Source organism: Periplaneta americana, chromosome 8 (genome assembly GCF_040183065.1).
Source record: "Periplaneta americana isolate PAMFEO1 chromosome 8, P.americana_PAMFEO1_priV1, whole genome shotgun sequence".
Lineage (NCBI taxonomy): Eukaryota > Metazoa > Arthropoda > Insecta > Blattodea > Blattidae > Periplaneta > Periplaneta americana.
Genome location: NC_091124.1, coordinates 23,776,039 through 23,794,377, shown reverse-complemented (window position 1 = coordinate 23,794,377; position 18,339 = coordinate 23,776,039). Strand labels below are relative to the sequence as shown.

General features: G+C 36.2%; 1 protein-coding gene and 1 long non-coding RNA gene across 2 annotated transcripts in view; one reads left to right on the top strand and one right to left on the bottom strand.

Moving 5' to 3' along the window:
* Positions 1-18,339, bottom strand: part of LOC138704583 (uncharacterized) — a 321,702-nt gene that overhangs the window by 201,727 nt on the left and 101,636 nt on the right. The window lies entirely within an intron of this gene.
* On the top strand, positions 7,304-14,294 carry LOC138704284 (uncharacterized). The gene is made up of 3 exons (XR_011333299.1): positions 7,304-7,417; positions 10,539-10,663; positions 14,134-14,294. It is a non-coding gene; the product is annotated as an uncharacterized lncRNA (long non-coding RNA).

The following is an 18,339-nucleotide window of genomic DNA, read 5'->3' as shown; positions in this document are numbered from 1 at the left end:
TGTATAACAAGGCGGAAATCGCTCTGCTCCTTTTTCAGATTTTTCCTCGATTTTGAAAAGTACTTCCCAACCTTGTATCGTAATGTCGTAATATCTATTACACATTTCATATATTTCCTTACGATTTATTCTTACAAAGAATCATACTTATTTCCATCCATTATGTGATGTTTACTTGTATATTTGTTAATATGATCCCAAGTTGTGCAAGCGTTATGTGAAATAACATAAGACTTTCTATTTTGACCACTATCATGCTTTGGAAACCTCTCTTTAATAAGAGCGTAGCAACTCTATAAACCCGCTTTTGTATCACCGCATGTAAGGTGAAAAAGGAACTTTTTCAAACTTTTTCTCTGTAACTGAATACTGAATCGTGTACCATTTTTGTTTCTCTTCATTTTTATTATAAACAATCCTTGGTTTTCGTCGTCGTACTGTAGTCTATGATATTCAATTATTTCTTGTAAGTGAATATCTTGTTCAATATTTCCGTAAAATTCGTTAAAACCACAAAATGATTTCTATCTTTCTTCTTCTGTGAGTAGGCCTATATCAAAGAAACAACGTTTGCAACTGAAACATGAATATAAGGATACCTAAAATGTTGTTACTACATTTGCAGTGAAGCTTTCTTGTCATGTAACCTATTATCTTACTGTCGTAATGTTATATTCACTCAAACGTCGATTTTGTTTCAACGCCACACACGAGACTAACATCTCTTGTGTGTTGCGTTATTCCTTTATCAAATGAAACTCAGATATACGACTGTACAGTACGTAGTTGTGGAGCATTTTGAGTGTAGAGTGTGTCAGAGACGAGGGAGAAACAAGGCTGCAACTCGAAGTCCGTAAACTCAGAGTTAAATAGGATCCATCATTACGAACAAAATATAAGCTGATTTCATAGATTAAACAAACTCATAGTACATTAAGTTAAATTGGTAAGATATATTTAATGGTCTCACAAATTAAACCTATAACAATATATTTTACAGTAAGTACACAAATACAATATAAAATCAACCGACACAGGTTCGTCTTTCTTAGAACCTGTCACTATCCATATTTTATTTCTCTTATTCTGTCCTTCCACTCATTCTGGTTGTCTATACACACTACACTCTCACTGAACATAAACAGAAGAAAACTGTGAATTGTTCTTGCAGCGATGAAAGCACAAATTCTTATTGCACCACGCACAACAAATAAAACTGTTGTTCCTGCATCTTAAATAGTATATTTTTAATCCACAATATGTTTAATGCACTCACTTTTTATGTTCAGAACCAGCGATTTAAAATATTGCCCATGATAGCATGTGCAAGGATGGTACGAAGTTCAGGAGAAATTATGTTAGATGATAAATTTGTAGTACGTAATCAATTTATGCTATGACTCAACAATTACTATGTGTTATATTTTTCATTATCATGTCTCTTGTGCTCAACATAAAATAAATTTAATAATCATACAAATAAAATAAATAATTTATTTAAAGAAACTAACATAATTTGCAATATATTTAGCTATGTGAAGTCACAGTCAAACCTCAAAATTATTTTAAGTAGGTAATGTGCAACATAAAACGTGACCAAGGATGCGAATGGTGACTTGCTTGCAGACTCTCCATCAATCCTAAACAGATGGAAAAACTATTTTGGCCAACTACTAAATATACATAGGCCAAATAGAAATGATCGGGACGAAATTGAAATACAAACTGCTAACCTATTTATACCCGAACCCACACTTTCTGAAGTCGAAGTTGTGATAGAAAATCTGATAAACTACAAGTCTCCAGGTATTGATCAAATTTCGGCAGAATTAATACAAGAGGGTGGAAGCGCATTATCTAGCGAAATTTATAAACTTGTACTTGCAATTTGGGAAAAGGAAATTGTACCAGAACAATGGAAGGAGTCCATAATTGTACCTATTTTAGGAAGGGGGACAAGACTAACTGTAAACTTTCGAGGAAGATCACTTTTGCTGACGTCGTACAAAATTTTATAGAATATCCTTTTGAGAAGATTAATTCCATATGTAAATGAAATTATTGGGGATCATCAGTGTGGTTTTAGGCGTAATAGATCGACTACTGATCAGATTTTTTGTATTCGACAGATATTGGAGAAGAAATGAGAGTATAAGAGTACAGTACATCAGTTATTCATAGATTTCAAAAAGGCGTATGATACGGTTAAGAGAGAAGTTTTATATAATATTCTTATTGAATTTGGTATTCCCAAGAAACTAGTTCGATTAATTAAAATGTGTCTTACTGAAACGTAGAGCAGAGTCCGTATAGGCCAGATTCTATCTGATGCTTTTCCAATTCACTGCGGGCTAAAGCAGGGAGATGCTCTATCACCTTTAGTTTTTAACTTCGCTCTAGAATATGCCATTAGGAAAGTTCAGGATAACACAGAAGGTTTGAAATTGAACGGGTTACATCAGCTCCTTGTCTATGCGGATGACGTGAATATGTTAGGAGAAAATCCACAAACGATTAGGGAAAACGCGGAATTTCTACTTGAAGCAAATAAAGCGATAGATTTGGAAGTAAATCCCAAAAAGATAAAGTATATGATTATGTCTCTTGACGAGGATATTGTACGAAATGGAAATATAAAAATTGGAAATTTATCCTTTGAAGAGCTGGAAAAATTCAAATATCTTGGAGCAACAGTAACAAATATAAATGGCACTCGGGAGGAAATTAAACTCAGAATAAATATGGGAAGATCCTGTTATTATTCGGTTGAGAATCTTTTGTCATCTAGTCTGCTGTCAAAAAATCTCAAAGTTAGAATTTATAAAACAGTTATATTACCGGTTGTTCTGTATGGCTGTGAAACTTGGACTCTCACTTTGAGAGAGGAACAGAGATTAAGGATGTTTGACAATTAGGTGCTTAGGAAAATATTTGGGGCTAAAAGCGATGAAGTTACAGGAGAATGGTGAAATTTATACAACGCAAAGCTGCACGCATTGTATTCATCACCGGACGGAATTAGGAACATTAAATCCAGATGTTTGAGATGGGCAGGGCATGTAGCACGTATGGGCGAATCCAGAAATGCATATAGAGTGTTAGTTCGGAGGCCGGAGGGAAAGAGACCTTTGGGGAGGCCGAGACGTAGATGGGAGGATAATATTAAAATGGATTTGAGGGAGGTGGAATATGATGATAGAGACTAAATTAATCTTATTTAGGATAGGGCACCAATGGCGGGCTTATGTGAGGGCGGCACTGAACCTCCGGGTTCCTTAAAAACCGGTAAGTAAGTACTAGTATTTGACGACGCTTAAAACAGTATAGTTTGTTCATCGTCGAAATTTAACTAGGATAAGAAACGGCAAAAAAAAAAAAAATTGTCTTGAGCCCTGCATGACGGACAAGGTTATTTTACATGCCGCAAACTATAGTACAGGCCTCCCAAATTTACTTCCAGTCATGCTCAGGATTTTATTTTCACTTAAAACCCCCCCAAAAAAACTGAAATTATGGTCATTTAATATCTAAAGCACCACGTCATTTTGACTCATAAAACTGGACAAACAGCTCCTGCATGAATGAGGACTTCATACATCTTCGTGAATGACGCGTGTCTAGAGTCATTTATTTTTTAATTGAGAAAGGAGGGCGCTGATAAAAGATATCTTTATCACACGATGTGTGATGGAAGACAAAAACATATATACCCTGCCTCTGACGCAATGCTATATTTTAACTTACCTACGTTATAAACTTATAAACAAATTAATAATTATATTTTATATAATTTACATACAGGGTGATTCACGAGGATTTACCGTTCTTTACGTCGTTGCAGCACAGGTACACAGGTAAGCCACGAGAGGAGGAAACAGAGCTTCTTGCATAGCTAAATTTTAAGTTACAATCACTCGGAAGTTCGACAGGAATGGGGATAATAATAATAATAATAATAATAATAATAATAATAATAATAATAATAATAATAATAATAACAACAATAATAATAATAATGATAATGATGATAATAATAATAATGATAATAATAATAACAATAATAATAATAATAATAATAATGGCATTTGTTGATATATTAAAACACATGTTAGATAAATAAAAAAGAGTAAAAGAGAAGTTCGTTTTTGAAAAATTACTAAAGAGGGGACCCGACTCTTGTTCCTTAAGGGTCCCGTGTTTCTATGCCCGGATCTCAACACTGCTCGAAATAATTTGAGAAAAAATAGCGGGATTTACGAAAATATCAGAAAAATAATTTTTGAAACGTAAATTATAAAAAGCGGTGACCCGACTCTTGTTAACTGCTTAAGGATCCCGTGTTTCTATGCCCGGATCTCAACACTGCTCGAAATAATTTGAGAAAAAATAGCGGGATTTACGAAAATATCAGAAAAATAATTTTTGAAACGTAAATTATAAAAAACGGCGACCCGACTCTTGTTAACTGCTTAAGGATTCCGTGTTTCTATGCCCGGACCTCTACACTGCTCGAAATAATTTGAGAAAAAATAGCGGGATTTACGAAAATATCAGAAAAATAATTTTTGAAACGTAAATTACAAAAAGCGGTGACCCGACTCTTGTTAACTGCTTAAGGATCCCGTATTTCTATGCCCGGACCTCTACACTGTCCGAAATAATTTGAGAAAAAATAGAGGGATTTACGAAAATATAAAAAAATAATAATTTTTGAAACGTAAATTATAAAAAGCGGCTACCTTTTTTAAAAAACGGAACAATTACCGTCCCGTTCACATTTTTCTCGGGATATCGGGCAAAAGGCTGAAAAAGGGACGATTCTGTTAAAGAAACGGCACGTCAGATCACCATACATGAAATGAAAATGTAAACTTTCTGAAAAAGATAGCCAACGGAATGGTACAAGTGGTGCAAGTGGTATAATTCGCCACACTCTGAAATTGCGCAAGATTACTAACAGTGTTACAGCTAGCGGACCTCAATTTTCCAAGTATTCATTGCGAATTACTCCTGATAATATTATAGAACTGTGTGGCAAGGCACGAATTTGACTTACTTCTCGCTGTGAGTCCTCCGTTTTAGTTAATTGCTGTCATAAGGCATGTTTCTAAACCAGGCTTGGCAGTCAGTAACCTTAGTAGTCGACTGAAGAAGACATAGTGGACAAGTTAATTTCGCTCCTTCATAGTAAATAACTTTGTTTTGACTTCAGATTTTTTTCAGTGGTTACATTATCTTATCGTTATTCATAAATTGTTTCTCGTTGCTATGCATGTTTCATTGTTATCTAAAGATATGCCGGTAATTAAGAAAACCTCAATAGCTTATCACAAGCATAGTTAAAGAAAACATGTCTTAATATGTTTATGTTTTAAATTGAAGAGTTTTTTGAAAAAAAAAGAACCATAGTCCAAAAAATGTAAATTTAAGATACGACATGTGTGGATACCTTAGCTCCATCCCACTTGCCGTCAACTTCTAAACTCGCTAGCTCTGCAGCAGAATCTGCCGTACTCAGTAAACGTCGCAAATACGTATATCTAGTAGACAATTACATCTTCATCGTCTTTGCTGTTGAAACAATGGACTCCTGGTGTAAAGAAGCAAAAGACCTGGTTTCCGAAATTGGTAGAAGTTTGGTGACTGTTATTGGAGACCCTCACTGCACCAATTACCTACGGCAACGAATAGGAATTGCCATCCAACGTGGGAACGCAGCCAGCATTTTGGGAACCTTTCCAGACGCCAATTCTCTCGATGAGATTTTCTTCATTTAATTATCTGAAAGCAAGACAAGAGTGAAGTTCTTCACCATAAGATGAAACAAGATGCTGGCATTACTAAGCTTTTGTGAATTAAGATAGACTTCTATTTTACACAGCTGGCTTTGATGGAAGCATTCGATTGTATGATGGAAGAAATGGTGAATTGCAGAATCCATTGCTTGGACACTCAAACTGTATTCTTGAAATGTCATTGTCTACTGATTGCAGAACCCTGCTGTCTTCTTCAGATGACAAAGCTGCCAGAGTATTTTCTCTTCAAGTTTCAGATGAGTGACATTTCATTGTTTGTAACATGTACAGTTTGATATTAGAATTTTATCTGAGTTTGTACAGGTATCAGAGACAAGGTACTTTGTTTTGACTTCAGATTTTTCAGCGGTTATAATTATCTTATCGTGTTTGTTATTCATCCATTATTTCTCGTTGCTATGAATAGTTCATTCTTATCTAAAGATATGTCGGTAATTTTAAGAAAACCTTAGTTGCTTATCACAAGCATAGTTAAAGAAAACATGTCTTAATATGTTTATGTTTTAAATTGAAGAGTTTTTTTTTAAAAAGAACCATAGTCCAAAAAAGGTAAATTTAACATAGTAAGCATATGATGAGTGTATTGTAGCGGGCATCTATTGAATTAGTTATTAGCAGAAAAGGCACCATAGGCCTATGTTATAGGAGTGTAAATTTTCAGTGGTTTCCATAAAACAACCATAGTTCAAACACTTCTTTTGTGAAAACAATCATTGTCCAGCAAGATAGTAGTATTTACAAATATCCCATTCATATCACCTTGTGGTCCACACCTGTGGAGTAACGGTCAGCGCGTCTGGGGCTGCGAAACCAGGTGGTCCGGGTTCGAATCCCGGTCGGGGCAAGTTACCTGGTTGAGGTTTTTTCCGGGTTTTCCCTCAACCCAATACGAGCAAATGCTGGGTAACTTTCGGTGCTGGACTCCGGACTCATTTCACCGGCATTATCATCTTCATATCATTCAGACGCTAAATAACCTAGATGTTAATACAGCGTCGTAAAGTAACCCAATAAAAAAATTAAAAAAAAATTTCACCTTGTGGTCACTGGTTGAGAAGAAACTGCCTTCTGAAGGATGTATTAGAAGGAATGGTGAACGGGAGAAGAGTTCGGAGCAAAAGAAGATATCAGATGATAGACGACAATGGATGATATGCGGAAACTAAGAGGAAGGCAGAAAATAGAAAAGACTGGAGAATGCTGGGTTTGTAGTGAAAGATCAGCCCTTGGGCAGAACATGAAAGAATGACTGAATCACCTTGAAACATTTACCCATGCAATTTTAAACTCTAGTAAATTCGCAGTACTACTTCTTACGTAGCCTACGCGGCAAAAGCCGCCTCAGAGAAAAATACTTTAGCGCGTGAATTGTTGTACTATCGGTATCCTACAAGCAAAACTTAGCTCGGACTCCTCGTGACGCGCATGCTATACCCCTCTTATCCCCCTCCAGTAGGCGTCAGAGCATGCTGGGAACGGGAGCATACGTCATCTGCGCAAGAGAGTCACTCCCGCTGGTTTCTGCGCACTGAGTTTTCCTTGTCGGACGCCTATAGTTATGAAGTCATCTTTAGGTGCAGAAGTAACCCCATGGAAGAAACGTAAGTAACGAAAGGAGAAGCAGGATAGAATAAATAAAAAGAAGATTAACGTATAAAAATTATACAAATACTTTATTGTGAAACTATTCCCGGTATATTCTAATAATACAGTAATACGACCAGGTATAGAAACTATGCAAGCACACATTGTGAAACTGTTGTCGGCTTATTGAATTGGTACCTTCCTGTATAAATGCCATACAAACACATAATGAGCCACTGAAATCAGAAGTGGTGTAAGTAAGAAATGTATGATGGGGGTTAAAATAAAAGTTCTGTAAAATACAGCAGAGGGTAGTAATTTATTCTATTTCCTTCGTACTATACTAACAGTTCAAATAAATTTTACCATTTTAGTAAAAATATAAAAAAGTATTCCGTCATGTTAACCCAAACCGTTAAAGAAATTACATAACTTTTGCTTTCAACGGCTCATATTGTGAAGTCGTTGCCTGCAAATCGCTGTACAATAATATATGTCCACAGGTATACAAAACTATGTAAGCACGTCTTGTGAAACTGATACCTTCGTGTATAAAAGATATACAAGCACATAATGAGCCACTGAAATCAGAAGTGGTGCAAGTCAGAAATGGATGATGGGGGTTAAAATAAAAGTTCGGTAAAATACAGCACAGAGTAGTAATTTATTCTAATTCTTTCGTACTATCCTAACAGTTCAAATCAATTTTACCATTTTAGTAAAGATGTAACAAATGTATTGTATCATGGTAAAGAAATTACATCACTTCTGCTTTCAACGTCTCATTTACGCAGACGACTTACAACTCTACATACACTCACGACCAGACGAAATTGACGCAACTATTGGCAAAATTAATCATGACTTGAATCAAGTTTCTTTATGGGCGAAAAAGTTCAGACTTAGGTTAAACGCTAGTAAGTGACAAGCTATAATAATTGGACATAAGAGACTACTGAACACAATGAACGACAGACATATCCCAATTATTACAGTAAATAGTGCCACTATTCCGTACCATTCCGTCGTCAGAAATCTCGGCATTTTCTTGGACGAAAATTTAAATTGGGAATGCCAAATAAAGGAAATATCCAAGAGAGTGTGCTATACCATGCATTCTCTTAACCCATTCAGAAACTTCCTCCCGCCAGAATTAAACAGACTTTAGTGCAAACCATTGTTTGACTATTGCGACGTAATATTTACAGACTTGACAACTGACCTTTCGAACAAGCTGCAGCGTGTGCACAATATGTGTGTCAGATTCATCAGTAATGCTCACAAATTTGACCACATTACACCCTCGTTCAAATCTTTATCCTGGCTGAAACTTAGTAACCGTAGAACACTTCATTCGCTCTCTCTTCTGTTTCGAGTTCTCCACACTTCTACTCCAAATTATCTTCGTTCCCGGTTTAACTACTTATCCTCCAGTCACAATCTAAACACAAGGTCACAGAAGAGCGAAATCCTAGCAATTCCTGCCCATAGAACATCCCACTATTCATCCTCTTTTACTGTCTCAGTTCCCCGTGAATGGAATTCTCTACCTCAGAAGATTAGGGGCTGCCCGACAATAACCACTTTCAAGAAAAGGCTAAACGATTTCTTACGGGCGCAGTCAAATTGAAATTAAACTTGTGATCGAGCTTAATAATTTAATTTAATTTAGATATGACTATCATTACTATTATTATTATTATTATTATTATTATTATTATTATTACATAATTATTTTATTGGTGTTGTGAAGACGAAAAGAATTGTCATTGTATTATATTAATTATGTATTATATTGTCTTGTATTTGTAGTATTGTATTGCTTTGAATTGTATTGTATTGTATTAATTATGTTATATTCATAGCACTGTAGTATTATTATTATTATTATTATTATTATTATTATTATTATTATTATTACATAATTATTTTATTGGTGTTGTGAAGACGAAAAGAATTGTCATTGTATTATATTAATTATGTATTATATTGTCTTGTATTTGTAGTATTGTATTGCTTTGAATTGTATTGTATTGTATTGTATTGTATTAATTATGTTATATTCATAGCACTGTATTATTATTATTATTATTATTATTATTATTATTATTATTATTATTATATTGTGAAATCGTGTGCCTGCATATCGGTATGTAATAATATATGTCCATAGGCATACAAAAACTATACAAGCAGAAATTGTGAAATAGTTGCCGGACTATCCCAATCTAATACGATGACACGATAACAAAATATTACACAAATAGGCCTATAATTATACGGGGTGTTCATAAAATAATGTAACAAAATAACACAAAATATCTAATCAGCTATTAGTAAGTAATGCCACCTCGAGCACAGAAGGCCAACGTTATACGGACTACGCTACCGAGGCCGACTACAGGTTATAAAATATCTCTTCAAAATAATATAAATAGTAATAGTATAAATTGTATCAGTTTATATTATAAAACATCATATAAACATTTTAACAAATAAATTCCCATAACAAGCAGCAAGAAACAACAATAAAAAAAGCAAAATAATGAACAAACATCGATAGAATGTATGAACTTCAGATGTTGTCCAGGAGAAAAACAAAAGTATAAGTAAGTACATAGAGAAAATTGTTTCCTCTATGGTAATTCAGCTGTTGACCAGACGGGATCATTTTCTACACATTTTCGGTAATCGCGATTAGCGGCTGTAGTCTGTCAATAGTACAACGCTTAGGTTACGCGCCGAAGTTACGAAGTACCGTCCAGATAGGAACGCAGCGCGGTTGCGATACGAGGTTCGGTTACAAGTCTGGATGAGCTTAATGTACTGTATAACCCTTGTGCTCACCAGTGACTTGTACCTACGTGCCTTGAACAGCGCATACGCTTGCGCTCTCGTTGACATCACTGCAAAATATCATGAATTACTGTACACTACACAACAGAACAATCACTATATCACGGGAAGGTTTCTGTTGGACTGTCACCATTGCTTCTCAAATATAGCGTAGATGACGTTTCGAAGGTTCATTTAGGGCCTGCTTTCGGACTCAGGCGGAAAGGGATAGATTTGTTTTTCACTGAGGCCGTTTCGAAAGACATTTCAGAACAGATTTTAATTTCATTTCTTTTTTTTCAGTTTCTCTGAGTTCTCTAATGATGAAGCAGCTTTCCAGGATATTACATTTCTTACCACTGTTGTTTACTGGAGCACTGTCGCGTGACCCTGTTGCTAATCAACTTCAGAACTACAGCGAAACACATGTAAGTATTATGCTATTTTCTTATTTGTTTTTTTTTTTTTGTGTATTGATAACATTTTGCAATATTATTATTATTATTATTATTATTATTATTATTATTATTATTATTATTATTATTATTATTCGATATATCGTGAATGAGGCTAAAAACCACTTAGATTTTGAAATGCCCAAAACTGATTGATCGATCGATCGATTGATTGATTGAATTATTATTATTATTATTATTATTATTATTATTATTATTATTATTATCAATTGCGTAAGTAGCGCTACGTACATTAGTAGGCCTATGCAAGTGGTTAAAGCTGCTCAAATCTAGACAGGCCAAGTTTTGCTCCTAAGTATTGGTTTTTAAATTGTTGATGTGTTTCACCTATACTAAGAAGAAAGTAACTTTTTTATGTTAAGGTCAATAAACATGTTTTAAATTTCTTTATGCTCGACCATGCCGAAATGTAGTAATTATACACCTGGTAGCAGTCCTTTAATGCATGTCATTAAAGTACATCTACTCATTAAAGTACAGGTGTTCAGCCAATGACAAGTCAGCTTTGTACCGTTATAAAACCGCAAGTATCGATTATTCTCGGATATGCAATCGAAAGAGAATTAGCGAAAAGTCACGGAGGCTGGAAATCCAATACTGTCGCAGAAGGTTATGTTCTGTTACTATAATAATTAGCGTTGATTGTAAATAATATTCAAATAAATTCAATTTGTCATCTCGTTTTTCAATGTCTAATTTAATTTCAATGTTATATCAAAGTTAATATTTAGTTTACTCTCTAGGTTCTCATAGGCTATCAAGGTCAATGTGGACATCTGTTCCTCGGAAAAAAAATCAATTTTTTCGCGTCTGCGCACATCTCACAATTTACGAGGTATTGCTCAAGGTCAGTTAGATACAAATAAAATGAATAATATTACAAGTTAGAAATATGGTCGAGCATAAAAAGTCGTATGAAACTCTCATATAATGGTAATTAAGAAGCTCGTATGAAAATTATGAAACTCGCTTGCGCTCGTTTCATAAACATCCATACTCGCTTCTTAATTACTATCATTATAGGCTCGTTGCATAATGTACTATTGTTATTATTGTTACTCTTCTTTTGAACCTCAATATTGAAAAATGTCCTAAGGATAAGTACATATAACTGACGTAATGCGAACTGACTTGCACGACAATACATCTTTGTATGAAATATAATACAGTGGCTTCCAGGATTTAATTATTTTTGTGTAATTCCACTTCTAGCTCTGAAAAAAGAGAACAGAAAATTTCAGCTTTGTACCAAGACTTGACATCCGGTTATAAAAATAAATAGATAATTTCGCTACTTACACTTCAGTGAAACTTTGAACAAAGTATTGAGCTTATACTAAAATTAGCTGTTGTTTATAGATATATTGTTACTAGTCTCAATTGAAGTGCCACAGCTAGATAATAATATTTAAAAAATCACATTCTTACTCGTTGCTTTATGCAGACTTTCGAAGCTTTCGAACTATACATCATTACCAGCCACACAGGTTATAGTCCCAGAAAGACTGTTACGGTGCACAAAAGTTTTCAGCCCATGTCTTCACTTCCTGTCCAGTTTATCTGCCTCTAGGTTGGTAATGCAGGATTGCACGAGGAATTCTAGTCCTAGTCATACGCCTCACATGCTGACGCCAGTTATCTTGATATGACATATGTCTGCTAGTACAGAGTTCATTTCAAGTTCCACTTGCATCAAATTTCCTTAGAGTCCATGCTTCACTTCCAAAAGGTCCAGGACTGGTGCGAGTATGTCGATGAACTAGAGATGGTTTCATGATTCTGTTTATGATTCCCATCGATTTATTATACTGTAAAATTTTGTCATGAATATCTAAATCTGCTAAGAAAGATAATTTGTAGCCAAGATATTTAAATTCTTTAACTCTTTCCATAATACTTCCATTAGGCCTAATATAAATCTTGCTAGGAACGGGCTCTTTGCCACAAAAATCCGTAATTTTAGTTTTATCGGTAGAAATTTCCATAGAGTATTTGTCTGCTATGAGTTTCAAAATGTATATAGATCTTTGCAAATCATCCTCTGAACAGGGTAGCAAAGTTAAATCATCTGAAAATAACAATATGCCAAAATTTAAATTGCGGTTTATTGGTATGTGGCGCCTGGGTAGCTCAGTTGGTAGAGCAGCTGGCTACGGACTGGAAGGTCAGGGCTTCGATTCCAGGCGGTGATAGGGTTTTTTTTCTCGTTGCCAAACTTTCAGAACGGCCCCGAGGTTCACTCAGCCTCTTATAAAATTGAGTACCGGGTCTTTCCCGGGGGTAAAAGGTGATCAGAGCGTGGTTCCGACCACACCACCTCATTCTAGTGGCGAGGTCATGGAAAGCATGGGGCTCTACCTCCATGCCCACTGAATGCCTTCATGGCATGTGACGGGGATACCTTTACATTTTTTTATTGGTATGTGACCATGTCTTGTTTCCTAAATTCGCTTATCATGGCATTTATATTTATATTACAGTAGTATTAATTTGTCCTACAGAATAATATCTGTAATATTGACAATTAATATTTAAGGAGAAAAATTCGCTCCGGCGCCGGGGATCGAACCCGGGTCCTTGGTTCTACGTACCAAGCGCTCTGACCACTGAGCTACGCCGAATTCAATCAACAGCACCGGATTCTGTAGGACAAATTAATATATCTATAATATTCTCTCAGCTAGCAGTGCATAATAACTGCGGATTCCCGGCCAACAAGTCATTCCGCTGAGTGCGCTCCTAGTATAATGGCAGTTCACACTGGACATATACGTCAACATATATGCCTAACTTGGAGTCAGGCCACAAAGGGAAACACTGAAGGAGGAGAATTCTATCCGGTGCTGTGGATTGAATTCGAGTAGCTCAGTGGTCGGAGCGCTTGGTACGTAGAACCAAGGACCCGGGTTCGATCCCCGGCGCCGGAGCGAATTTTTCTCCTTAAATACTAATTATTAATTTATATTTATGTTAAATAGAAGAGGGAACAGTGGACATTCTTGTCGGACACCAGAAGAAAACAGGCTTATCTTGTGAAATGTGGCTACTTCTTAGGTTTGTGCCGCCATGTATAGTATAGCCTATGTTGTGAACTATATTACACAATTTTGGAAAGTCTCATGTTTCAATAATACAATTTTTAATTCGCTTTAACTCTATCAAGTATATTAACTTTTTACTCCTGGGTATATGTTCCCGTGAACTAAATCAATAGGTTCCCTTCCACCCTGTATATAAGTTTCTGTAATATTTTTGTCAAACAAAAACTGAGATTAATTCAGTTAACGGTTAAGTTTTGAACACGTAAACGTGAATCTATTTTTGTTAATTGTTATTCAAGGATTAAAAATAAATTTGACATCAGTTTATACGAAATTATTAAGAATATGCGTCAATATATTTCTATGTGATTACAATTTCAGCCTCAGGGTGGGCGGATACAGACAAGTTACGGGACACCAGTGGCGGATCTCACGAGAAGTCTGACGGCGGGTCCCAGAGGGCCTGTACTGCTGCAAGATTTGGTCTTATTGGACTCATTGATGAGTTTTGCAAGAGAACGAATTCCAGCCAGAACTATTCACGCCAGAGGCAGTGGTGAGTGTGCGAACGATAACTTATCTATTAGATTACACTTCATTGAAGCATTGGCTAAAAAAAACACATACCGTAATTCAAAAAGTTGTATTCAAAGATTGTTATTAATGTACAGAATATTTCAGGGTAATTGTAAATAGGATTACGACTCTGGTTAGTGGCTTTATACTTTTATGACATCATACTGCAACTTTTTATTCTCACTTTTACCACCACACACCCGTAAAAAATGTGACTTTTAATTCTTAACTAGCCGTACCCGTGCGCCCCGCTGCACCCGTTACAAATAAATATAAAGTAATTACATAATTAAAACAGGACATTTGATCCAGGGAAAATTCGTGTTTGATAGAAGGATAAACGTTTAATATGTTACTTAATTTAAATTGTATTAAAAAATTAAAATGCGATCATTTTGATCCAGAGAGCATTCATTTGGTGCAATGACAATTCCTTCAACATGTTTCTTATCTGTTATTACATGTAACCATAGTTTAATGAAGATTGACATATCTTTTAGTTTTAATGTGTAAACTTTATATTACTTGCTATATGTTTCCATTCAATTATGGTAATAACTTAATTTTAACCATTGTTCTCTAAGTCTTCAGTAAATGGCGCTTGGCCCACTATGGTTCTGAACCCTTCAAATAACTTAAATAGTGGTACAGCATAAATAGTGATATGTAATTATATTTCTTTCTTTCGAAAATGTAAGAATTCACGATCTCCTATGTACCATTGCCATGGAATGAATAAATGTGCTTTTTCTTCCTACTCAAAAATTTTATATTTTGCACATAGGAGTTACTGCAGGAATAACAACGCTATAATCTGAGGCGGCGGTGAAAATGTATTGTATTGTTATTTTAAAACTCTTGTATATCTTTAAATATTAGTCCTATCAAAATTTTGCATAGAATAAAACTTATCGGAAATCATTTTCAAAGAAACGTTTGTTATGTAACATTTTTCACAAAAAGTAATAATAAGCGAGATATTTCGATTTATTTCATTCAGGCCCCCTTATAACCCCCCTTTTAAATAATGTATTTTGAATGCCATATAGCCTAAAATCTAAGATACAACGAAATTAACTTATATTACAATTTTCATCGAAATCCGTTCAGCCATTATCGCGTGAAAAGGTAACAGACATCCAAACAAAAATTTCAAAAAAAAAAAAAAAAAAAAAAAAAAAGATTTTCGGTTTCAGGATGGTTAATTATACATGTTAACACCAATTATTTTTGAAAAATCGAAAATTACCAGAAAAATTTTGGCTACAGATTTATTATTAGTATAGATAATTCGCCCTACAACAATGGGCATTCCACGCGACACAGCAACACAGTAGTCGTTATTGCACTCTACACGACGACAATGACAATACACGTGTATTATTGAGAAGAACAACAATGTACTCCTAATTTCAATTAAAGTTCACAAAGCACTAACAAAACCGTCAGTTCTCAGTTCACAGTTCGCTTGCCCTGGCTAGTTCTTCTAGCTCACTGTTCAAGTTCACTGCACATCGAACTCAGGTCTTCCGGACGCGTCGCCTTCGCCTGGACGCTGCCACAGTTACGGACTCACTCAAGTTCACTGCACGTCGAACTCAAGTCCTCCGGATACGTTGCACTCGCCTGGATACTGCCACATTTACGGACTCACTCAAGTTCACTGCACGTCGATCTCAAGTCCTCCGGATACGTTGCACTCGCCTGGATACTGCCACATTTACGGACTCACTCAAGTTCACTGCACGTCGAACTCAAGTCCTCCGGATACGTTGCACTCGCCTGGATACTGCCACATTTACGGACTCACTCAAGTTCACTGCACGTCGAAGTCAAGTCCTCCGGATACGTTGCACTCGCCTGGATACTGCCACATTTACGGACTCACTCAAGTTCACTGCACGTCGAACACAGGTCCACCTTGCTCGCTGCCATCCAAGACTTGAAGGCTGATTGAAGACTGAAGACTAACTCGCGACTGACTGACGACTGGCTCTCGTCAGCAACTCACGGTGTTATTTATTTACCACGAACATCCAGAATGTTCTGCGTCGCGAAGCCTCTGGATCTCCACAACAATCAGTTTCCAGATGCTTTCTTACTTCCGCCCAGTCACAGTCGCTTTTTCTTCCCCCTCACTCCGCACCGCGGCTAGCGTCAAGGATTCGTGTTTCCGTTTCCCCGCGCTCTCCCTCTCGCTTGACACGCGCGCAACTCCCCGACGCGACCAGAATATTCCAGACGGATGCCACAATATAGAAAATAAGACAAAGTATTGTGATTCTGCTAATAATCCATTTTGAGATTTCCATGGAAATTTATATCTTCAACATCTGCAACAATGAGAAAATCTTTCTCAGCATATTTAATTTTTTCAGGAGCATTTGGTTACTTTGAGGTGACGAAAGACATCACCAGATATTGCAAGGCGAAAATATTCAGCTCTGTGGGGAAAAAGACGAGGTTGGCGGCCCGATTTTCTCTTCAAACGTGGGATAAAGGATCACCAGAAACTCAGAGGTGAGCCAATCTTCTTCATAATTCCGTTTGTTTTGACTTCCAAATCATACAATATAGGCCTACAGAGTGCGGCATAATGATCTTCTCGATTAGAAACATAAATAACAGGAGCAACATAGATCCTAGTCAAAATTTTATTTTATCATCTTACAGAAGAATGGTTCTTATTTTGACATCACTTTCTTTTAAAGACAATATCATCCAAATGCTTGCTCTCACCAGCATTTTGGCAGTTGAGGCAGCCAAGTCACCGAAGTTCTGAACCTCCATAACTTTGTAAGATTCGTCTGACACTCCGATCAGATATTCCCAATACCAGAGCATGTTTAATGACTGATCGCCGTGGAGATGTAGTAACAGCATGTCTCACTACTGCGATATTCTCGGAAGCCCGAACGTTTCGACATCTACCGAACTTGTGTTTGAAAGTTAAACCTTTTTTCTGACATTTCTCACACATATCATTACGGTTTTCTTATCAGAAATTCCTACGTGTCGACCTACTCTCAAATGGATACGAAATTTCCACAACGTTGCAATCACTGTCACCATTTTTTAAAAATGCTCAACAACAAAATGTAAGATATTGACCTATCCCGCCATGATAGTAACTGAAATGGCATGACTTGTGATACTCAAAGATTTATGCAATTCAAGCGCAACTATCAAGAAACCAATAAGGCGGCCAATTCAAACCGAGAGATCATTCTGCCGGAGCCTGTATAAACAGGGAAAATTGCGATGCTACAAGAAAATCGACTTTCAGACTTTCACGAAATATTCATGAGAGCAGAAAATAATTAGGCTACCTATATGCCATCTGTTGTCTGAGAGTGTGTCCGTCCGCTTATCTGTATGTAAAGATTGCCTACGGATTTATGCCTACAATAGATAACTTCGTGAAACAGAAATTTTAGGATTTAACTCTAAAACACAGATTTGTGGTCTCTCAGAACGCTCCAAAAAGGTTTAGTGTTCAAATGTACCGGTTCCTGCCACTTTACGAATGTGAACGCTTGTGTAGGCCTACTTTCTGGCAGGAACACAGTGGCGCAGTTAACTTATTGGTATTGAATTATTTCGTGTAGTGCTGGAGATACACATAGCGGTCTCGTAGACCGCACGTCTGTGTAACTGGACTGCTTTTTCTCTGTCCTCGGAATGGATTTTACAAAGTACCATTCACAAAACGTTAGTGTTAATGATGAAAACTTTGACGAGACAGTGCTTGAGTGGACGAAGGATGAGAATAGTGAGGTTGATTCTACAGGTGAACAGGACGTCGTCCTTAAGAGTGATTCCAAGCAATTCTGACAACACAGAAGCGATTTCAGGAAGCATGGGGAATCCAGATTGGGATATTTTGAGTGACACTAAACTTAGAAGCAAACATTTTGATAGCGACAGATGAATAAGTTAAATTTTTTCTTCCACTATGTTAATAATGTCAAAGGAAGTGCTTACACAAATTTTAGCCATTCGACCGCAATT